This window comes from Sturnira hondurensis, unplaced genomic scaffold (assembly GCF_014824575.4).
Source record: "Sturnira hondurensis isolate 20B ecotype Veracruz unplaced genomic scaffold, ASM1482457v3 Scaffold0014384, whole genome shotgun sequence".
Classification (NCBI taxonomy): Eukaryota; Metazoa; Chordata; class Mammalia; order Chiroptera; family Phyllostomidae; genus Sturnira; species Sturnira hondurensis.
This window is the reverse complement of record NW_028087015.1, coordinates 16,973,080-16,998,736: the sequence shown is the minus strand read 5'-3', so window position 1 is coordinate 16,998,736 and position 25,657 is coordinate 16,973,080.

Genomic DNA, 25,657 nt, shown 5'->3' with positions numbered 1-25,657 from the left:
GTTAAAAGCCCCAGACAAGAGCTCCTCACCCCAAATTTAAATTTGACAGCACATTAGATTTTGCTGTATAAAATGGCACATGATTTGCATGTGACAACTTTTGAGAACTCATAACTGGAAGATGAAAACTTTCTTTTCCTTTGTGCCTAAAACCCTAGTCACCTTTGACCAGATGGGGATTTGGACTCTGGTGATAAGGTTGTAAGTCAATCAGGTCTCCTCGTGGTTTGCACTGGATGCGCTCCACTCCTCGCAAATATTCTCAGAAATAAGAATAAGCTTCTCAGTTCTTGTGCCACAATGGTTACCCCAAATGAGTTCGTTTCTCCTCTATTGTGATACTTTTCATGCATGGTCCCCACCTAAAAACATAGGGGATAAATGTCTGTGAACTTCTAGACTGCAAATTGGTGATTCTCCAACTTGTACATTCTGTCTCACACTTTTTAATCATTAGCTCATCAAGTTTCTCTGTTTGGCTCCATTGTTGATTTTTGCTCTTCATCTAAATTACTTCAGTTACTTCCAGGCACTTCATTTCTGTTTCTGCTTTACCCCTCTTCATGCAGGTTTTCCATCTATGATTCTGCACAATGTTTCTGGGGTTAAAAGAACTTGTCCCCTGCACCATGCCCATGATTCTGTGAAGTCTTCAGTGGGAAGATGTAGCACTGACATCAGCAGATTAATAATATTAATATTTGAATAACCAGTTTCAGCTCCAACTATGAAGGATTTGAAAGTTCCTCACTCTCATCCCTACAAGCAAAGGAGGGACAAATGGAAAGTCAACACATTATCTTGGACCCTCTGAAAACTTAGGTCCAGAAAACTGCGATCTGCTAATCTAGAGAGACATACTGGTATCTTCTTGTCTGGAAGAGAAGCTGCTGAACACAACTCCAGAAGGGACACTGCAACGGGAATTTAGATGAATGGCTTGAGGCGGAGTGCGGGAAAGTGAGCATGCGAGAGATTCCTGAGAACTGCATTCTTCAGGTGCCCCCACATTGCGTGGACTTCCCCTGCAGAAACTTCCTGAGTTTCTCACTGTGAACATCTATGAAAGATCACCCCATGCATCTGAAAGGGGAGGGAGAGAGCAATCTCATTGGTAAAGAGCGGGAGAGCCTTCTCCATAGTGGAAGTCTACAGTCCTAGAGGAAAGACTAGAGATAGTGTTATCCTACTTGTAGGAAGGGCATTCTCCTTACTTCAACACCATCTAGCATTCCTGTCTCATCTAAGGGAAAACAACATCAGCACAAACAATTAAAAAAATTAACACAGACCATAACTTCAAAGAAGTAGATCGGGAATGCTGAGACCAGGAGAGAAATGGGTGGGAGAGAAAAAGCTATACCAATGAAGGACACAACCGCAGGGCAGCAGTCCACCCCTCCACAGTCAAGGTCACCCCTCCACAGCAGGTCAGACATAAACTATTGGCCAGCCCATGAACTGAGAACTCTTGGGTGAGTTGCTGCTAGCGGTTCATAGTATGTGTGCTGTGATACTGTCCTAATGTGCCCAGCATAGCTGCCTGAGGGATGCTCTTCCAACTGGGAAAGGTGTCATGACCCACCTTCTCTTGAAGACAAGGGCTGCATTTGGCTTTTCACAGCATCCCAAGTACCTCTAATTGAAGTTTCTCCAAAAATCTTGATTGAGTGAAATGATCAGTGAACTACTTGAGAAGCCAAGAGGAACTGGTTAATCAGTCTATCATGACACATTATTAATGCCTGGCATGATGATGAGTCTATCTTGTCCTGTTAAGTCCTGACATATATATATTTTTAAAATTTTGATCAGGAGCATTATTCTCAAAGCACACTTATACATAGTTTCTTCAGGAACCATGCCAAGACTTAGGGGGACAAGACAGTTTCAACATCCACTGAATTCTAGAAGTCTAGAGCACTAATGAGAAGAAGAAGAAAACCAAACAAGAAGTTTCTTATCCCAGAAAACTCACCACTCAGCCCTCCCTTCAGATAGCCCTGAGGTTCCACTTTGCATTCTCCAGGGACTCAGTATTTTATTCATCAGGGAATGGTGTTTCTACAGTAATTTTCCAATTTTCTAGAATAAAAACTCAGAAGAAACAGAGATGCTCCAAAGATTAGAGTAAAATATAAATTAATAGCAACTATCTTCATAAATAAGTTCATAGCTTATTTATTTAGTATGCAGATAACAGTTTAATTTATTTAGACTATTCAAAATTAAATGATCCCATTCATTTTAATTTTAAATATAAAAATATCATTTCCTTCTCCCCTTTTCACACTGTGCATAATCTTTTTTCTGGTTATTCTTTCTCTGTGTAAACATTGGTTTCCTCATTAGTTTTAATACTTTAGTTTTATCTGCTTAACACCTATCACTCCACATCTCCATTTTCATAGTTTCTAGGAAGACTACAATCATTTTTAGCAAGTCATGTTTGTCAAACTCTAATTGTCTTTATTCTTTTGTTCTCTAATATCTCTTTTCCCTAATATCACCTTATACAGTTCTTTGTTTTTGGTTCTTTCAGCCTGTCCATCCTATTGTTTACAGACCCTTTGTCCACAGTCTACAAGATTGGGTGGTGAAAAAGCTACATGGTAATTTGCATGAATTCCTTTCAAGACTTGCTTACAAACATGGCAATTTGCCTAGCTGCTGTCACAAGAGCTATATTACTATTTCTTCTCATTAACTTCACATTGGGTTGAAGAGGAGTTACTTGTAATCTACAGAACAAGTCCGTGTTTACATCCTGTAGTAAATGAAAACCTACAAGAGTCCTGTCTAAACAATTCATTAGGGCCTAAGTATATTATTCCATCATGGTTAGGTGTTCAGTCTGGTATCTGCACACACACAAAAATGACTCAAAAATAACAAGTTCTTTTTCAGGTTGTGCGATAATTGCATCAAAATAAGTATTTTAAAGCTACAAAGTAACTGATTATTGTCAATGTTCCCCTCCCTTCACTCAGGAATTTGTGTCTATTGAGTATGTAGGAGATGGTAAGTTTATTATATGGTTTCATTTAATCACTACTTGAAATAAAGTGAATATCAGTTTCTCTAGAGTAGATACACTAAAGGATCTTTTGATATGATATATGATATATGATGTAATTTATGATATGATATGCTCTCATGTTCATAATTGGGATTGAAAAGAATATAGAAACATAGACTTGTAATGAATACACGAGGAAAACAAGCGATCTATAGGGTTTTGTTGAAAGTTGAGTCATACATGGATGATCCTGTAGTCAATTGCAGAGCATGTAAAACACATCCTGATGCACTTGAAAACCCCTGGCCCTAATTCACATCCTCATTTCCACACAGCTAGAAGCTCTGGTGAGGGCAACATCTGTCCACAAAGGGTCTGCTGGAAGTGGGGGAATAGTCTCCAAGGGTTCCCAAAATTGCCCTGGCCCCAGGCACTCAATAAGTGCAATGAGTTTTTATTATCAACTGCCTGGCCAAGATAGTTGTCATTTCAGCCAGATAATACAGATAAAATTATTTTATAAAATATAAAATCACAAAATTTTGGGAAAAAACTTCTCAGTAACTTTCCATAAGTATTTGATTCATGTACCACAACAAAGAATAGACTGCTATATGATGCTTTTGTCACATTATTTTATATTTAATTGTTTCGTGTCCGATTCTCCTTCTTGATTCTGAACCAAAGACAGAAGCCCGGAACAGATTTGATAAATGGGACCTGTGTTACAGATGCCTGCTAAATTTAATCAACTTTATTTTTAATATAATTCCAAGTTTTTCATGATGTTCAATTTCAAAAGCTTTTGGTATAGAATTCTTTTAAGGTAGATACTTTTTAGGCTGCTCTTATTTCTGTGAGAAGCAGATATTTATTGGAACATCAAACTTGATTTATAGATTAAGGATGGCCTTGGATTCTCTCCGCCCCCAGGGTTTGTTTACGAAATTCATTTAGAATGCTGTGTAAAGTGCATTCCTCTTGGTCCCGAAGTTATGGCAACATGAGTATAAAGCATCAATTTGTAAGTATATTTTGAGGAAGTAGCTGTAAAGTACATAGACATTCAAAATACCTTATAATGTTTTAATATTGAAATGTTTTAAATGTGTCTAGGTGACTTTAACTTTGAAATGCAGGACTCTTGCTACAAAAGTGTTTACTAAATTCCAGCGTGTTTCTGGTGGCACATAACCTTCATTGGTCATAATATGCTATTTTATTTCTCTTTGAAAAGTGAAAGTCATAATTTCTTATTTTTTGCCTTTCAAAGTAGAAATCAAGTTAAAGGGGCATGCATTGATTCCACACAGGGCAGTTGCCATGAAATTTGGAGAGAACAAAAATAAGTTTCTAATCTTTTTTTTTCAGGATCTCTTTTTCATTTAATTCTTGTTCAAGATATTGTTGTTCAGTTACAGTCGTCCTGTCCCACCTTTTCCCCCAATGCTCACTCCACTCCGTGCCTCTCCCACTTCTATAGTCAATTCTCCCCATTGTCCATGCCTGTAAATCCTCTGTTCATGTTCCTTTGCTTGCCCCTTCTCTGTCTTTTCCCCCTTATCCTCCTCTTCCCTTCCCTCTGGGCTCACTTTTCCCCTTAAAGCAATAAGTGCTTTGCATTTCCTAAACAGCAAAAGATAGAGACCATCTCACACCCCTGGCTCCACCCCCGCCACCATGTTTTTGTGAGGACATAATTTGACTCACAGTAGAGTTAATGAAGCAGGTTCTTTTCCAACATAGTATTAGGCATATGGATTGTCAGAACGTGGATGATCACACTCACTTTACAGTATAACGTTTATTTCCAGTACTTGAAAGCGTTCATTGATTCCTTTATGAGTGCACCTCCAAGTCATACAGATAAATCACTATTTTTCTGAGTTCTCCTCTAGCACTTTCTCCCTTCCAAACCATTCAGTGTTGTACCTTCTTACAGTTCTAAGGACAAGATTATTAGGGAACATCTTAATTACTAAGCATGGTCAGTGTTTTTTATTTTTATATTTTGTGTCAGTTTAGGTGCCTCTTGCTCAGTCTGCCTGCCACCCTCTTGCTTCAGAGAAGCTCAGTTCTCTTGGACACCGTGGCTCACCACTCCTTGGTTAGCCTCTGTCTTTCTGATGGGTCCATTTCTATTCATCTTCCAGGCTCCTGTTTCTTTGCTAATATTTTTGTCTAGGTTTTTGAGATATGATTTACATTTAACAGTGTATACATTAAAGGTATACAATGTGGTGATTTGATACACATATCTATTATAAAATGATCACCACATTAAGCTCATTTAATGCTTTCATTACCTTATGATTATCATTTTTATTAGTAAAGCATTTAATATTTATTCTCTTCGCAGCCTTGAACTATGTAATACGCTATTGTTAACTATGGTCTGGACTCCTGGAACTTATTCATCTTGTAACTGGAAGTTCATGCCCTTTGACTAATGTCTCTTCACTCTCCTGACTCACCCGCCCTGCCACAGCCCAGTTCTGCTGTCTGTCTGTACGGTTCAAGTTTTTTAAATGTTGGTTTTCCATAAGGTTTGATTCTCAGTTCATTTTATTGTCATATTTGAAGTTACCCCTAGTTGATATTACTTATTTCCATTGTTCCAATTATCATCCCTTAATGAGGAGTGTATAATGCATTTCAGAGACTAGACCCTGCTGCAGATCACCTGGGTTCAAATCTCAGCACCATGAATTACAAATTAGTGAGCTTGGGCAAGTCACTTCAGTCTTTTCATCTCAGTATTATCATCTAACATATGAAAATCCCAAAATACTATTTCACCTCATACAGCCATTGTGAGGATTAAATGAGATGACTATATACAAGATACCTGGAACAGTGCTTGGTATCTGACAGTTGTTCCTTGGTGTTAATATTATATTTATTTAGATAACTCCTATGTGTCTATGCTTAGCTTGGATAATTCTCTTAAACTACAAACCCTTATGTACAGCTACTCCCCCACATAAATTCTGTGATGTTATACAAGCCTACCAAGGTTATACCGAATGTTATACATCATACATTATCTGGGAAATACAAAATAAACAACAATGAGACTTCACTACACACCTATTAGAATGGCCAAAATCCAGAACACTGATAACACCAAATGCTAGCAAGAATGTGAAGCAAGAGAATGTTTCATTTACTGCTAGTGAGACTCGAAAATGGGACAGCCACTTTGGAAGACAATCTAGCAGTTTCTTATAAAATTAAGCATACTCTTACTATATGTATATGATCCAGCAATTTGGTATTCAGTTAAAGGAGTTGAAAACTTATGTTCATACAAAATGTGCACACACATGCTTGTAGCAAATTTATTTATGTCAAAACCTGGAAACAACCAAGATGTCCTCCAGTGGGTGAATGGATAATAAACTGTGGTACACCCAGAAACTATATTATTTGATACTAAAAAAACAAGCAATATAAAAACATGAAAAAAACATAGAGAAACCATAAATATTATTGAGTGAAATAAGGCAATTTGATTTTCTCTTGTTTCTTTTCAAGTTTTATACCTTTCGTCTGCATGGTATGTATAAAATCATCTTAGAAGCTGCAATTGATGCTTGCTTTTCTAAGGGAAGGTTTTCTTTTTTTACAAGCAGATAGATGGCGTAGAGTTGCTTTTTCAGTGTGACTCACCCACCTACGCTTCGCAATATCCCTTGCCCCCAGGTTCTGATGGCCTGACCGCTCTCCATCCACAGCACTAAAAGTGTTCAGGGGATTCCATTCTTTCCTTTTCAGATCTGATAACCTGAAAAGACCTCTGCCCTCAGCAATGAAGAACTATTGGAGATTCAGTTCTGCTCTAGTGAGGCCTGAGTTTACCCTGTAAGCTATCTGCTCCATGTAAATTTAAATCTGACATTGGAGGAAAGACCATGTTTTAGGAGCCCTTTCCATTAGTAAGATTGCCCTCCCAAGTACTGAGAGGCAATTGGTGTCTTCACGTTGATTTCCAGAAGTGTTCAGCCCAGCACCCCCATCCTTCTGTACCAGCACAGGAATCACTGAATGTCCAGTGGGAAGAGAAACATGGGTATATTCTAGATTCTAGTGCATCATGTTATTCTTTGTGACTTTTAAAATCATGTCCAGTCCATTCTTCTCTAGTAGATTCCCTTTGCTTAGGTGGTACCTGATCCCTAGCCTGCACCTAGAATTAGCAAATTTCTTCATTGCTTCACAGATCTGTGTAATATTAAGTTGGCCATAGTGGTTTGAGTACATAATGGTTTATTTTGCATGATACTAAAAAGAAATAGGCTAAAATATGGCAATGGTCTTTTATTAATATTTTCCTAGATGAATTAAAAATTCCCTAGAGGAATATGCTTTTTAAAAATTTTATTACTTTGGCTTTGGATTTGTCTTAAAATCCCTTACACATTTTTCTTTTAAACATTATTGTTGATAAGTTTATTGTGGTCTGATTCAGTCTAGGGTATGACTTTTTTCTCCTCTCCTGACCAGATCCAGCCAGAAGCTGTGTGGCAACTAAATTAGGTGAATTCAGCTCAAGCAGAACAGCCTCCTGAGGACTAGAGCAGAAAAGGGAAAGGTGGTGAATCGAGGTGGAAGGAGAAAGAGAGCATAATTTTCAGAATTCTCATTTTTTCACTTAATTTTTCATCATCGTCTTTTATTTATTAAAGGAAATCATGACCCACATAAGAGAGACACGAAGTCCTGAGTAACCAAATCTTCATGCATGAAATTGATTCAGTAAAAAAGCTTTCCATTATTAACTTGTAACTTTCACTACCACTGGTACTCTTAGTAAAAGAAAATATCAATTAACGTAAGATATGGCTACTATCTAATCATTTTATCACATCCACACGATCAACAATAGTCATGGCAAGTGCTTTTGAAAGAGATTCCTATTTCTTCGCGGGCACAATGCTCTTGTCTTATAAAAGGAGTAATTGCCCTTCACAAATTTGCTCCTGGGAGATGGTGAGAGCGTGCTGCGCAGTTGCACGTAGTACATCCACTTCTACACTCCCATTTTGCTGAGCTTTCCGACTCTTGTCGGAGCGTTCTAGGGAATTTCCAGCATCTCAATCTCATTGTTTAAAGCCCACCATGGAACCAATACATTAGTAACCCACCAAGAAATGTATTAGAGACACTCCCAAGTACTTGAACTAGTACATTAAATTCCAAATCCTGGATGAATGTACACACATAAATAAATTCATTAGATTTAACTTTATATTTGGCCCTCCTAGGTTTAACACTTATAATCTAATCTCAAATACACCTGGGACCTTGCTGATATGATTTGTCAATACTCTAAAATTTCTTTGGTGTTTATCGTGTTTCTCATAACATGACTAGAACTTGAAATTGGTCTTATGAGCCATGGAAGAGTTTAACCTAATTTAAGGCTTGTATACAAAATGATGGTAACTGGTGTTAAGAATAGGCATTACTATGGAGGTACCTGTCCCAAAGGAATCATCTGAAGATATGTATGCAAGGGAAGACTGCTGGATAAACATATAGGAAAAGATCTGCCTCCACCTTCAAGAAAATTACACTGATACTTCAGGTTTCAAAATTGTTTTTCTAAGTTTGTTCAAATATTCATCTTTCATAAATCATGTCTCTCCCCTTTGACTCACAGTCTACACTTCAATCTAACAAATGTTAGAAGTATTCAACTAGAATTCAAGTAGAATTATAACTCTGAAACCCAAACTTTGAGCCTGCTTTATAGCCACGTCTGTTCAGCAGATAAATAAACTAAGGAATTATTTGCAGACCATCCATTGAATCTCTCTCATTCTCCATCTCTGCTTTGATGTGGGAGGTCAAAGACCTGGAGTTTAACTGATATTTAATCTCTCCTTTATTCCCAGAGCAGCTAGCCCAACTGAAAATTGCACTACTAATCTACACTGTCCCTAACTAACACTGCCATGGGAACTTTTTCAGTGCTGAGCACCAAACCTGCTTCCTCAATGCTGAGCGCCAAACCTGAAACTAAAAGCCAGTTTCCCATTTATTTCAAGAATAGTACTTTTCTGCACTCTGACCAGCTGTGTGAGCAAATCCAACTCCAGAATGTCATCTTAAGCATTCATTTTCTGGTGCAATTAATGGTGCATTTGGGGTCTAAACACAGTATCAAAGGCATATTGATCTCAGATTTTACATAGATTTTGATTAAAAGCATATTTATTAAGGTTTAATGAACTTTAGAAAACCAAGAGGGGTGTTGAGGCACAAAAGACCAGTAATGAGGGGGCGTGATAACCTGTCACAAACTCCAAAATTCAAGAGAAAGAGCTCAATGAGAATGGGATCCATGGACAAGAGACTGCTGATCAGGACCTGTAGTTATGAGGAGTGATTCTCAACATTGGAACTATTGCTATCTTGGGTTAGGTGATTCTTTGTTTTGTGGGGTTGTTTTATGGATTGTAGGATGTTTAGCAGTGTCTTTGGCCTCTATTAGACAAGTAGCATCTCAAGTTTGACAAATAAACCCCCAAATGTTGTCAGTTGTCCACTTTACTAGAGAACCACTGATCATACAGGACTTAGATATATATGGTCTGACATAAGTAATGCCCCTTTTTATTACAAAATCCTTTATTACAAAATCATAAGCATGTAATTCTATAATAAACAGTATCACACTCAAGCACACCATATGACAGTTTAGGCAACATATTCAAATTAAAACTATAAATCATTACACCTATATTATTACCCTACCAACCACACTCAAGCAGGCATTACTTCTGCGGGACCCTGTATATGTGTGTATTTTTGTGTGTGTATATATAAATAAATGCATGTATCATACATTGTTTTCTGTATATTATAATATTTTGACATCCCAAATTAAAAATACACTCCCTTTCTGGTCAGAGAGAGACTGACCCTCCTGGGGCTGGCCAGAACTAACACTTTGATGTGCACACTGACAGGCCCACCTCTGCCTTTTCTCCGTCTGTCTCATACACCCCAGAAGGCAATGTCCCTCTACTTTAATTATTCTGGGACGAGGTACCAGGCAGCTATAAAACATCTAAATAGCTCATAGCCTGCCAAAATGATTGAAACTAACCAGTGCTAAAATGTCCTGCTTTGCCTTGCCTTTCACTCAGAAACCCCAATGAAGGATGTGGCCTAAACCTGCCCGTTGCTTCTGCCACCTGCCTCCTGACCACTCTAGTGGTTTCCAGGTGACCTTGGGTGGTGAGCTCTGCCTCCCATCTCTACAACCTGTGAGCCTAATAACCTTTGTTTTTATTTCTGAACCTTTCCGGTGTCTCTTCCTGTGGTCACACATGACTGACCATCTCATAAAAGAACACAAAACAGCAAAATTTTCATAAGCAGAACATAGTAGCGAAGAAAGGAGAAAGGAAAAATTGCCCTAATTCCTTCTTTCTTCCAGTGCTGTCATTTCCTATTCATGCCATTCACAGAGGCTGAGGGAGCCCAGACAGTGCAGGCTCACGTGTGACTTCATTGAATCGGGCGTTTCGCTGTTGTTGGAGGAGATGGAAAAGAAGACATGATTCTCTTTAGTAGGACATACAATCTGCTGAATCCCCTGTTCAAGTCTAAATCACAGGTATTTTTACTATGTAAATTTTAATATTTTTATAACCACATATGCACATTCTTGACAGTCACATATTTCAGTTAACTCAACTTTGTCTTCAATTATTTACATTAGCATTTTAGGAAGGGAATATGTTGGTCAAAATAGAGTCCTAAACCTTATGAGTATTTAATGATGAAATATTTTTATGCTTACACAACTTGTCTAATAGTGTCTATGCAGGGACTCTGCCTGTCACAGTCACTCAGGAATCCAGGGTGATGGAGCTGACGTTTCATTATGTGTTTCCATCATCATTGTGGTAAGCCATGCAGTGATGGTTAAGGCTTCTGCTTGGAAATAACACACATCACTCTGGCTAATGTTTCATTACCTAATAATTAACATCTTCCTACATAGCAGATAGAGGTGTGCAATCGTGCCATGTGCCTAAGGAACAAATCGAAACACTTTCCAACAATTCTAATAATTTATCACAGAGAATGTATTTGATTTGGATTTGACTCACCTTACAAATAAATTATTTTGCATTTCTTCACAGTTTTCTCTCTAAAAATTTCCTGTAGATATTAGGCAAAATGGAGTCTTAACTTTGTAAGTTTTATATTATTATGAAAGAGACCCTCATCTGATCTCTGCTTGCCATAAATATTTGGGTTTGAAATGTAAGGTCAAATTAAAAGCCACTGTGTGATCTTATGTTGATGGTGGCACAACAAATAGCATATGATTTTAGCTATATGTGGAATCCAGAAACAAAATAAACACACAAAATTGAAACCAACTCATGCGTACATAGAAAAGACTGACATTTGCCAGAGGGGAGGGGTGAGTTGGGAAACTCCGTGTAAAAGAAGAGGAAAATAAGAAGTATACAAAATAGTTACAAAATAGTCATGGGGATGTAAAGTACAGCAAAGGGAACATAGTCAAAACATTGCAATAACTATGTACAGTGCCAGGGGTCCTGGAAATACTGGGGTGAGTTTTTTAAGTATATGATTGTCTAACCACTATGCTGTTCACCTGAAACTAATACCAAATACTATTAAACAGTAATAGAAAAATAAAATGGAAAACAAAGTCAGTGTATGGATGCTGGATTGCTATGGGTGCCTATGCCAGAGCAGCAACTCCCGTCACTCGAGGAAGTGGACATGCCCTCCGAGTGCTCTAGCATCCAGTCTAGCTTCCTATTCAGACCCTTCTAGGTCAAGTGCTATGGCTGAGTTACACCTTCTTCAGATGTATCTCGGTCATTCTGAGCTTTCAGAAGAAAACAAACAGCAACAAAAAACTGGGTAACTACTCTCTCATTAATATGATTCTTACTGTACCATACTTGGCTAAAATATTGAAAGTCCTGGCATGTCAAATCATCTTTTGATAAGTTCATTGGAAATCAAGAGAAAAAAAGAGTATTTAGTGATAAAAGCTTATGTCACCACGTGCCATGATTCTAGATTTTGAATGAGAGCATTCAGGACACCACAGAGAGAGGACAGAGCTGATTCACCAACAGTACAGGCAATAAGGGGCAAAACCTGAACTTTACGAAAACCAGCAAAGGAAGAGGAAACCTTAAAACTGAGGTGTGTTGATTTTTACTACACTTGGTTTCATTTTTTATGGGGTTGGATGTGGTCCATCCAATGTGTGAATGAAAAATATTGAAGCACTCACTGAAGGAAAAAAAAATAGGTGAAGATACATTTCAGGTATAGGAAAAATAAGTAGACTATATGTTTCAATATATAAAAAGTCCATAATGCAAGAAATTGGTGTCCATAGAAAAGTCAAAATGAGTGCCAATACACATGTTAAATGAACTAATGCTCACCATTAATTAACTGAATTGAAAAGATTATAAACAATACTTTATGTTACATAAAGTTATGTAATAAAGATGTTACAAAGATGTAAAGTGAGTTCGAAAATGCCAAATACTGGCAAGGTTTTGTGAAAATTCAAATCTCATAGAGTGTTGGTGAGTGTATGCAAGAACATAGTCTTGTTTCTAAGGTAAATTTGAGATTTTATTAAAAGTTAAATGCATAAAAATTTTCTAGAATACATTTCCATTATAGAAACTCATCTTCCAAAATACTTATGTATGTATTAATTTATGTGCTCAAGGACTGGCGCTATTACTAAAAACTACTTAATGTCCATTCCCATGTAAGGGATAATTATAATAGAAGCATATTACTAAAGAACAGAAAGTGGTAATAAAAAGATAAAGGAGTAAAACATGTGCTGGGTCTAATCAACCTCTGAAATTCCCGCAACCTGTGAGAAAAGGCTATGAGATGCTTCAGAAGGAGAGAGGGCTTTTTATGTATGAGTTTCTTGGCACGGAAACAACACCTGCTGCATGCACGCCCCTTACAATCGTTGCTGTGTGTCATTCTCCCTTGTTGTAAAAGAAAAATATATGGCAGCTCCATATTCGTAAGCAAGCATAGACGCTTGGCATTGAATGAAGTTCAATGCCATTTCAAGATGGGATGTAACTAATCCACCTTCACATCATCAATTTCACTTGCCTGGTAGTAGAGCTGAACTTTCCGCTCTTGAATTAAAGATGAATGAATTAGGGTCTTTGTGTGACACCAAAAAATACTATATACACTGAGCTGGAAATTCAATGTGTTTTTTGGGGAGCTGAAAATAGAGCTCATTGGTAAGGTGTTTTAGAAAGTAATTATGTATGGGTTTAAAATTAAGATTTAATGAAATGAGAATATTTGATATTTTAATTAGTGACATGGAATTCAAGACCAAATCAAGGGGGGGTTGTGACTTGTTTATTCCAATAAATTTGCCTGATTAGACTACATCTATCATAATAACTTTTAATTTTTGTGTGTGCTTATAAAATGATAAAATTACTTATTTCTTGGCTTTTTTCTTTCAAATTCTGTTATTAATTTAGATTTGAATTTGAGTATCTAAATAATAGTCTAGATAATAGTTTGATAACTGTGAGTTTTGATTTAAAATATAGTTTACCTTATAAGACTAAGTCTCCTAGTATAGAATTATCTCTAATCCTCAACAAAGTCAATATCATAAGCTCATATCTCCACCAGTTTAGATATAAAAGGTAATATTTTCTAAAGCTCTACTGCTTGATTATGTAGAAAACACCTAAATTTTACTAGAAATAAGTTGCCATTTTGAGGACTATACCATGTTATGTACTTCACTTTTAAATCAGCACCATGAAATATAATGTGTGAGACAAGAAACATTGTGAGTGAATAAATGTGAAGGCTAGTGCTTAATCTCCATCTCATTAGACTCCTGTACCTTTGTTCTCTCCAATGTCATCTGTGATAAGCTAATGGGATTCATGCCATGATCCCTAACTCATTAATAAATGCCAATATGGGCATTAAGAGGAGGTTAGACTTGATCATCTGATAACCTTAATAATATTATGTGTCATATAATGGACCAAAGGAAGCCCTATGCCTATTCACAAATGAATAAATTCATTCAGTCTTAAGTTCAATGCATCTTAATTGAGGAGATATCACCTGCCAAGACTTACTGCATTTAATGGGTGTAATGTCGAACATGATAGAGATAGTCTCTGTTCATGGGCCTTAGAGTCAAAGGAGATAAAATGAACATGTACTATATGAAACAATTTTGTTGCACCCTGCCATGTGTCTTTGGCTTACTAGTATTTAAGACATCTTTGTTAGACAGTTTTATTTACTTTGCAAGTTTTCCACATTAAGCATGGGTCAATGTTACTTTGCTGCCCTAGGGCTATCTCCAAAACTACTGACAGCTGGGCAGCCATGAACTCTCACAAGTGTTCATAGCAGCGCAATTTACAATAGCCAAATGTTGGAAACAGCCTAAGTGCCCATCAGTAAATGAATGGATCAAAAAACTGTGGTGCATGTACGCAGTGGAAAACTATGCAGCAGAAAGAAAGAAGGAACTCCTACTCTTCACAACAGTATGGGTGGAACTGGAGAGCATTATGCTAAGTGAAATAAGCCAGGTGGTGAAAGATCATACCATATGATCTCATCTATAGGAGGAACCTAATCAACAAAGCAAACAAGCCAGTAAAATATAATCAGAGACATTGAAATAAAGAACAAACTGACAGTAACCAGAGGGAAGGGGAGAGGAGATAATGGGGAAAGAAGGGGAAGGGTCATGTCCTTTACATACATTCCTTTACATGGAATGTATGTAAAGGACCCACAGACAAACACAACAGGGCAGGGGGGGATTGAATGCAGAAAGTGGATGTCGGGAGGGTGGGGGAGAATAATGGGGGGAAATGGAGACAACTGTAATTGAACAACAATAAAATAAATTTGTCTAAAAAAAAGAGCACAGGGAATTTTATGTTCCCAATGGCAATTCTCAATCAGAAGAACGCAGATGTGAGTAGGTAAGTGTCCAGTGGAGGGAGCCCAGGATACAAAATGATGGAAGAACTTATTAAATACTCACCAAAGATGGTGGCTTGGGGCAACATACTACGATGGTGGGAGCTCTAACCTTTGAAGCTGTGACCAAAGGACTAATATATGGTACTGTGTTGCCAGTAGCTAGAATAAGCAGCTACAGTACCCAAAGTAGAAGTGGGATTAGACTTGATCACCATCACTCAGCTACCCACTTGTATAACATGTGTTTTCAGTCTTTTAACACTGAAGTGCTCACTGTTGTCCTAATTACTAGGGGTTGTGTAGGACCGTGTCCCTGTGGGGGATACAGTAAGTGATCTTCACAAATCATGCTGACACCACCACCTTGTCATTTTGAACTTCTTATGTAAGTCATCTACAGGGGCAATCCTGGGTTCTTTACATGGTGGAGGCAAGGAAGTATACATCTGAGCCTCCGTGGATTGATTTGGGAGAGGTCAAATACTTTCATTTCCATTGATAAATACTCCTCAAAAGAGTTTAGACCCTTCAGAAATTAAAAAAAGTGAATCATTTTATATTCAATGAGAATATAGGAACCATATTGAACAGCCCAATTTTAGAGGATCTTGTATGATTAGTCCTGGCTGTCCACAGCAGCAAAAATTATTCATGAACACAGTGACAATTGATTAATTGTCTGGATGAGGAGATACCCAGATACCCACTTAAGCATTATTTCTTGGTGTGACTGTGAAAGCACTTCTGGAAGAGATTAACATTTGTGTTGGTAGACTGAATGAAGCGTGCTGCTCTCCTATACGGGCAGGCATCAGCCAGTTTCTTGAGGGCCTAACCAGAATAAAAAGGTAGAGGGGGTTTGAATTATCCTCTGTGTGACTATTTCCCAGATGGGATATCAGTCTTTACTTGCACTCAGTGCTCCTGATTTTCAGCCCTTCAAATTTGGATGGAAATCTATACCATCATTTTGCTTGTCCTCAAGTCTTCTATATATATTTCCTATTGATCTTGGTTTTTCTGGAGGATTCTGAATAATACAAAGTCTTAAATGGCTTGACTCTTTTCCCTGGCTTTAAAAAAAAGATGCCCTCATTTTTGCATGGGGGTTCTTGTCTGGAAGTTCTTCAAAAGATTAAAATTCATCAAAGTTAAAATTTCTTTGGATGTACGATGCAAACTGAGCAATTCCAGTTATAAATATATGTATTTAAGAGAACTATAAACATAGGGCAACACATAAACATTTATATGAATGTTTGCAACCTCATAATTCATCTTAGCCAAAAAGTGAAAATGACCAATAGCCTATCAACCGATGAATGACTAAATGAAAGGCGGTATCTTCATAGAATACAGCAGCATTCATCAATAAAAAAGACCTCAGTACCGATATGTATTACAACCTGAGTGAATCTTGAAAATATTCTAAATGAAAGAAGCCTTAGGGAACAGATCATATAAATGATCTTTGATTTCATGTATATGGAGAATTCTGTATAGGCATATTTCCAGAAACCAAGAACAAATTAGTGGTTGTCTAGGACCCTTTAATGTGAAATGGCTGTCAGTAGGTATAGGGTTTAATTCGGGGGTATGAAGATATTCCAAATTTTATCATGATGATGGTTATATAATTCTGAGAATATAATAATTGCATACATTAAGAGAATAAATATTATGGAATGTGAATTTTTACCTCCATAAACCTATTAAATATAACAAAAACTTAAGAAAATCTAATTAAATGTGAGCATGAATTAAAATAATAATTATTGTTATTAAGACAAACTGTATAATACTTAAGTAAATGGAAGTATGTATCACTTTAATGGGCTATACTGCTCAATATTGTAAGGATGTCAGTTCTCCCTAAAGTAATCTCCAGATTCCCATTGCCCAAAACAAAGTACTAGGCATTTTAATATTTGGCAGAAACTGATACATGTATTCTGTAATCTACATGGAAAGCAGAGAGGTACCACCCAAATGCAATTACCAAAAAAGAATACAAAGTCGAAAGTCTGACATGAAGACATATTCAACAACTAGAGGGTTGGAATAGAGTGTTTAAATAAGACGAGTGCAACTGTAACAGAACGGAGTAATCATGAACAGACGAGGACACGAAAAGAAATCAGTCTGATTTCAAATCAAATTTTAAGAAAAGTGGTAGAACTTTGAGAAGAAAAACACAAAATCTCTATTTTAGAATAGGCAAGTGTTTCTTTTTAAAAATATTTTATTTATTTATCTTTAGAGGGAGGGAAGGAGAGAAATATCAATGTATGGTTGCCTCTCGTGAGTCCTCTGCTGGGAACTGGCCTGCAACCCAGGCATGTGCCCTGACTAGGAATTGAACCACGGTCATGTGGTTCACAGGCCCACACTCAATCCACTGAGTATACCAGCCAGGGCCAAATATTTCTTAAAGAGTGTACAAAAGCACTGATACTAATACTGAGAAGAAATGATAAATCTGACTTCAAAGTAAGAAATTTGTATCAAAGTTATGTGTTAAGAGATTAAAAGACAATTCTCACAGGAGGATAAAAATTTATCATACAGATATACTTTAAAAACAAACACTTTATTCCCAGACTGTGCAATATTAATAAGGAAAAATCCAAGCCAAAGCAACAGAAATACGGCAAACAGACTTGAATAAACACTAAAATAAGAGGTATGCAAATGAACAAGAAGTCATAAAAATTGCTCAGTTTTATAAATCATCAAGAATTGCAAATCACGATGACTAAAATTAAAAATATGAAAAAAACAAGTATTGTCAAAAAATGTGGTGTTGATGAAAATTCACACTAGGACATTCAATTTGAAAATAATTGGTTTCTACCCTGAAACACCAATCCAAAAGAACCTATGCACCCTGATGTTCATAGCAGCACAATTTATGATAGCCAAGAGTTGGAAGCAACCTAGATGCCCATCAGTAAATGACTGGATCAAAAAGCTATTGGACATTTACACAATGGAATTCTATGCTGCAGAAAGGAAGAAGGAACTCCTACCCTTTGCAACATCATGGATGGAACTGGAAAGCATTATGCTGAGCGAAATAAGCCAGATGGTGAAAGACAAATACCATATGATCTCACCGTTAACAGGGATCTAAACAAAACAAACAAGCAAGCAAAATATGACCAATGACACTCAAATACAGAACAGGCTGACAGGGTCCAGAGAGGAGAGGGGAGAGAATCATAGGGGAAGAGGGGAGGGACTCACATGAATAAGTATAAAGGACACATGGACAATAACTAAGGTGGGGGGTGGAAGTGGGAGGGAGGTGGGGAGCACTGGGGGTGGGGGGTGGGCAGGGCTGGGAATATAAGACAGAAAACTGTGCTTGAATAAGAATTAAATTAAAAATAAATAAATAAAATTAAAAAAGAAAATAATTGGTTTCTACTAAATCTGACCTTATAACTAACTGCCATCTAACTGGGTAACTTCATTTGTAAGAAAATATCAACCAAATATATATTGACAAAACCATATGTTCTAATATAGTAGTAATTTGATTCTTATTAGCCAAAACCTAGAAATTACCCACATGCTCCTGGAGAAGAAAAGGAATACAAAAAGCTGCAATGTATTTAGAGACTGAATTACTATGGTACAGTTAGAGGAGATAGAACGAGTATAATTAGTACAATTGGGGTGTGGAGATTTTTCAGTCACAAATGAGAGTCAAACGGTAAATGTGATACACGAGTTTCTAGATAGTCACTCGCTGTAAGTTTTGACGTTCCTAAGTTCTTCATGATACATGAGGATTGAATGTTTTAAAAAATAGTATATTTTCGCCCTGGCTGGAGTAGCTCAGTGGATTGAGCACGGGCCTGCGAACCACACAATCGTGGTTCAATTCCCAGTCAGGGCAAATGCCTGGGTTGCAGGCCAGTTCCCTGCAGGGGACTCATAAGAGGCAACCATACATTGATATTTCTCTCCTTCTCTCCTTCCCTTCCCCTCTAAAGATAAATAAATAAAATTTTAAAAAATCTTAAAAAAGTATATTTTGCTACAAACATGTCAGTATACAAAAGGGGGAAAAGATCAGAAAATTGAGCCATGATCCACTAGGCCATATGTTAGTAAAAAAAGAATTTGCCAGTGTAACTTAACAAAATTTAGCATTCTACGTTGAATTAAGTACAATTATCTATATCTATGTGCAATCCCATGGGTGATATGCACAAACATAGTATGAGTGGTGATGAGCAGATACACAAATAAACGAAACTAATGTCTGCTGTTCCACATCTGTGTAGTGGTTGTTCTTGGGGGGTGTGCTTGGAAAGGTGCATAGATGGAGCTTCTGGGGTGTTGGTAAAGCACCGTGCCTGGGTGTGCATCCTGGTTACATAGGCATATTCACTGGGATCATCGGGTTTTGAATTCAGACATCATCAGAATTTGACCCTGTAAAATCTGAATTATTTTTAGCTTTCCCAATAATTCTGATGTAGACAAAAAGGTAATGAAAGCATCTTCATTTGAAGATGAAGATTGATAAAAATAAAACAGCTGCATGTTTTTACCTTGAGTGGCCACTGTTTGAGACTGTTGCCATGTGCTTTGTAGCCATGATCACCCTTATCACTCATTTTAACCACAAAAGGCATACATTATTGTTCCCTTTAGTAATGAGAAAACGGAAACATGGATTGTGTCAAGTACTGATCTCAGGTTTCAATAACAAACAATTATCAAGGTCAGATTTGAAATCTAATGCCTTCTTAAGCTGAATGTTTCTTTCTTTTTTTTTAAGATTTTATTTATTTATTTTTAGAGGTAAGGGAAGGAGAGAGGGAGAGAAATATCAATGTATGGTTGCCTCTCGTGAGTCCCCTGCTGGGAACTGGCCCGCAACCCAGGCATGTGCCCTGACTGGGAATCGAACCACGATTGTCTGGTTCACAAACCTGCACTCAATCCACTGAGCTACACCAGCCAGGGCATGAATGTTTCTTTATCTGCATATCATCACTGCCTGCTAAATGTATGTCCAAAACAAACAGCACACAAATAAACAAAAAGTAGAATTTGAAATAACAATTTTGTCTTCCTTTCTCTTCAGGGGTAGAGTTTGAAATAGTATAGGTGAATGTGTAATCAACTTCCTTTTTGACATAAGAGTTGAAGAGCGTGTTACAAACACTGCTAAAAATAAAATATTATTTTCATTGTTATCTACTCTGCCTCTACTCACCTGTGGTGCTTTTGGGGACTCTTGTCATTTTTTGTAACAAATAGGAAAGGAAACAAGTGTAGCATGTTTTTAGGAAAATGAATACAAGTGAAAATACGAAGCTATGTATAGAAAAAACTCTTTTATTCTTTACTTTATCTTTTTTGGTCTTTTATTTCCTTTGCCTATTAATAAGGAAAGAACTTGCCAGTGTAAGTTAACAAAATTTAGCATTTTTAAGTCAAAAGAGCAGTTTTACAAATGAAGATGTCTTTGCTCTAAGTTGTTATATCTGTGGCAACATCTTCATTTGTAAAAATTTCTCTTTTGACTTAAAATGCTAAATTTTGTTAACTTAGAGTGGCAAGTTCTTTCTTTACCAATAGACATGGCCCAATGGATCATGGCTCAATTTTCTGTACTTTTCCCCCTTTTGTATACTGACATATTTGTAGCAAAATACATTATTCTTTTAAACATTCAATCCTCATGTATCACAAAGAACTTAGGAATGTCAAAACTTATAGTGAGTGAGTATCTAGAAAGTTGCGTGTCACATTTACCATTTGACCTTTATTTATGACTGAAAAATCTCCACACCACAGACATCCATCCATTCATCCATCCATTCATCCAGACAGACAGACAGACACACACACACGTGAAAGTAGGGTCCCTGCCATTTTGATTTAGTTTTTATTTTATATACCCCCCAATTATGCTACATTCTCACTTTTCAGCATGGATTGTTAGATACAGCATGATCTAGGAGGGGAAAAGATTAGTTGCTCAGCGAATTAAAGGAGTTTTCATGAAAGATAACAAATATAAGCCCAGCATCCATATTCTAAGATCATAATTATACAAGAAAGGGTATTTCCATCTTCTAAATAATGAAAAGCCCAGAAATATTTTTCTTTCTGTATAAACAATAAGCATGAAATCATATTTCTACATGAATATGGAAAAGAACGGCTTTTATCTTCATAAAAGAAAATAAACAGCTCTTCAGATTTTCCCCTTTAGTTCTCTTTGTTTTTCCAACAATTAGTGAAATCCTATTTTTTACTATATAATTTCCCCATCATATTCTTTCAGAGATTGGTCAAAAGAAAATATAGTCCAAGAACATAAAGACACAACAAACAGCTTTTTCCTCGTGCCGTATTTAAAACTCTCTCAAAAGACCTGAACTTTTCCCATCGTTAACAATGGCAGTGCCCTTGTGAATTGCTTGAGCTGATTCAAAACACGGGTTAGTCCAAAATACAGTATTAAACATTAAAGTCCTCATCTACACATTTTATTTTATATTAGTAATTACAATTATTTGAATTTATCTCATCTTCACCCCTTCTGTTGCATCGTTAAGTAGTATGATTGTCTAGAATTTATTGCTTTTTTTTATTCCCTAGGAAATTAGGAGCCAGCAGTGCGAAGACAAATACACACAATATACTCATACATACAATGTCGCTTTAAATGTTCATTTACTTATAAATACTCTATCCCCACCCTCCATTCTGCTAGATGTGGAGCAGAAAAAGATCTAGTTCAGTGAAATCACTCCATTCTGCTAACTTCGTGTTTTTCTGATGGCTTGGTTTTCAGATTTCCTTTTGCAACCTATCTCTGGGTGAGGGAGCAGGTAGCATCAATGGACTTGGATATAGTTCTAATGTAGGCTCTGCTGCTCTTGATACAAGATCACTCAAATGCCACCACAGTGATCTTCCTGGTCAGTTTGCCTGTCAGCACCTTCAACAGTCCTCAGGTCCCTTCAATGGGGTTGGGGAAAGGCAGCTCCTGGATACCTTCCCCTCCACATGGAACCCAAGGAAAATTTCTACTGCTCCAAATCAGGCTCATCTCCTGCTCAGTTCAGCCGGGTTCCTGGCTAATTGACTCCCTATAGCTGTTTAGGTTAGAAAATACACATTGTATACATGTGAGTGGGAGATAGGGTGGACGGAAAGGAGGGCTCTCAGGCCCACACCACCTTAATTTTTTGATTCACCTTCGACCTCACTCATTTACATCATTTTTGACCTGAGCGGGAAAACATTCATTTTCCTTCCTTCCTTCCTTCCTTCCTTCCTTCCTTCCTTCCTTCCTTCCTTCCTTCCTTCCTTCCTTCCTCTTCCTTCCTTTCTTTTTCTTTCCTTCTTCCTTCCTCCCTCCTTCCCCCCTCCCTCTCTCCCACCTCATTCCCCTCTCTCCCCTCCTCCATCTTCTTCTTTAACACTGTGTTTATCTCCCTGTTACCACGTTCTGTTTTAGTTTGGCATGTTGTATCTTTCACATCTTCAGAGACACATTTTCTCTATCTCTTTCCTTGATGTATGATGTGGAATTTCTGCTTAGGTACCTGGCTCACCTAAATAAATATACCTGTTTAACATTTTCAAAATATTGGTTTCTAAGCACAATTTTGGATTGAATTCCACAGACATGTTAAAATGGGACTGAAATTTTCTTTTCTTGTTATCCACTATGATTTGGGATGATGCCAAAACAGATTTTCAGAATCAAATTTTGTAATTTTGGTATTATTTTCTTTAATTCTACAGGGAGGATTATTAGGAGCAACTGATTGGTACCCTAAAACAGTGTTTGATGGTAGGAGTGAATTCCAGCCATTTTAGAAGGTATTCTATTTTCATGAGGAGAAAGAGTAAGTTTCTCTTCAGTATGGAACAGCTTATTTTAGCATTGTTTGATTCCAAAATCCATTCAAATATGTGTGCAGAACTTTGATGAATCCTGTGACCTGGTGAGAAAGAGATGCCTGTTCTAAATGAGTCAGATAGGCATCTATCTGGTCAATGTAGTGAAAAATAAAGCTGTGATTAGAGGAGATTTCCTTAGATTTTATTTTTTTCCATACAATAGAAATTTTTTAATTTTATTTTTCAATTACAGTTTACATTCAATATTATTTTTAGTTTCAAATGTATAGCAGAGTGGTTAGATAATCATATACTTTACAAAGACACGCCCCCTCGATATGTCCAGTACCAACCTGACACCATAGATTTTATAACATACCTGCATCAGAAAGGGTTAATTGTCTCAGCCCTTTGAAGTTACACTTTCAGTGCATCTTTTATTTATGTAACTATGCCTTAAAAATTATTGTAGTTTTTCCGATACCATTTCTTCCATTGATACTCCCTTCCTCCCTGGCCCCACAATCATCACCCAGCTGTCCATGACCTTGAGTCCCTTTTCCTTTCTGCTCCATCTCCCTGCCGCCTAAACCCCACCCCTAGCTATCATCTGGCTCTATGAGTCTGTCTCTATTTTGCTTGTTAGTTTAGTTTGTTTTGCCTTTAGTTTTATTTCTATTGATGATGTTCCTTGTCTTGCTGCATTAAAATGAGAAGCATCATTTACCCTTTTTTTCTTAATGAGCACACAAAAGTAAACATTAATTTCAAGTAAAACATCTAAAATATTATGTAATGTAAATAAGTGAAATTCTTAAATGTTACACTTCTAGAAAATTAAAAATCAGTAGGCTAAATAAGTCAAATTTTAACACCTCCATATTATTGAAAGTGGATGTTTCCTTTTCCTAATGAAATCTAGTAACTTAGAATTATCTGCTGAGAAAGAGACAAGTTGTTAATAAAGGCTTACTTTTTCCCAGATTAAAAACACCTTCAAGGTTGTAAAATCAATACAACAAGCAAGCTGTTATTATCTTCCTCTGAGTTGATGGGAAACCAGCCAGCAGGATGGGATAACAATGGCATTTATTTACCTGGTCACAGAGGTAGGGATTGATTCAGTTTGCCATTGATGAAATCAGATATTTAGATGACGAGAATATTAAATTTGGGGGCAATCACAATTTTCCTTCAAAGGAAATTATATTCATAACTTTGTTATATTGAACTGGATGAAGTACAGCCTAGTCTCCAAGAATCCTGTCACTTAAGTTTCAACCCCACCCTGTAAGGCAGCCAGATGGGTTGACCAGATCCCCAGACTCATAAATCACCTGGATATCATTGGCAGGTAAGCCAGTGCATGCCATTCTCATCAGCTGTAATATTGGCTTCAGTCCTGACTTATTTACTGCCGTCCTTACAGCACGGAGCTTTTCATTAGAAAAACATCATGGCATGATTTTGAGAGCTGAAACAACTGTAATATTTTAAATGCAAAATAATTGTTGAAAGTATAACAAATACAGAAAACCACAGGAAGGAAAATAAAGCTACCTTTTACTGCCACTATAGAGTGTTATGGGGTGGGGTTTTTTGGCATTTTGTTATATTTCTTGTCATTTTTTTCCTATGCATGTGTTCTTTCCTTCACCTTTCCCTTCCTTCCTTCTATCACTTCTTCCACTGTTTGATTCCAAACTTAAGATCATAGTCAAAGTGTTTTATTCTTTTTGTCACACCAGTTAACATTAATTTTAAAAAGTTCCTGATATCATTTATTCATTAAAATATGTAAATTTCTACAAAAATGACTGTTTCAAAATATTTTTAACATTGGAAATTAATTCTGGCCTTTTGTTTTTAATCATTTAAAATATGTATAATGCCTGCCCTACTGTTTTTCTAACTTCTGGAGGAATATGTTATAACTTTATATTTATTAAAATTTAATTTTGGGGGGTCAGTATTACTCACTATTCTTTTTAATTTTCATGGGTTCTAATGACACATCTTCATTGAATTTCTGTTGGAAATGTGACTGTATGGGCCACTAGGAAGGATGCAACATGTTATTTAACTGAAAATGGCTTTCATCCTATGGTGTTTTGCAAAAACTTGTGCAAAAATTATTTTACTCGATTAGAGTTATATGACTAAGTGATGCCTTAAATCTTGGAAACCTGGGTTGACTGATAATGACAATGTTTATGATTTTCATCATCTAGGTCAGGTGGCATCACTCTGTAAACCGTACTCAGTATGTTAATGAACCAGAAAGCCATCCTCACTCAAAAAGTACTACCTAAATAGGTCCCTGTTCCAAAAACTTGCTCTGAAATTAGTGGTATTATCTAATAATGCTCTTCAATATGCAGTATATAAATAAATATTTATAGAAAATATGAATCAATTTAGGTTTATTTCCTTTAGGAAAAATTACAAATAAATATTGGGTTGGCCAAAAAGTCCATTTACAGTTTTTTTACATAAAATAAAAGGTACACTTTTGTTTTCACCAATACCATCATTTATTTGGATATTTTGAGTGTGTCAGCCATCTCCTGTGTAGTATAATATTTATTGTTCTTAATTAATCTTGATTTGATCACTATCAGCTTCAACAGGTCTACCCAACCATGGACCCAGAAATCTTCAGTGTGAAAATTTGCAAATTGCTTTGGACACTTTTGATCAGTCACAGCA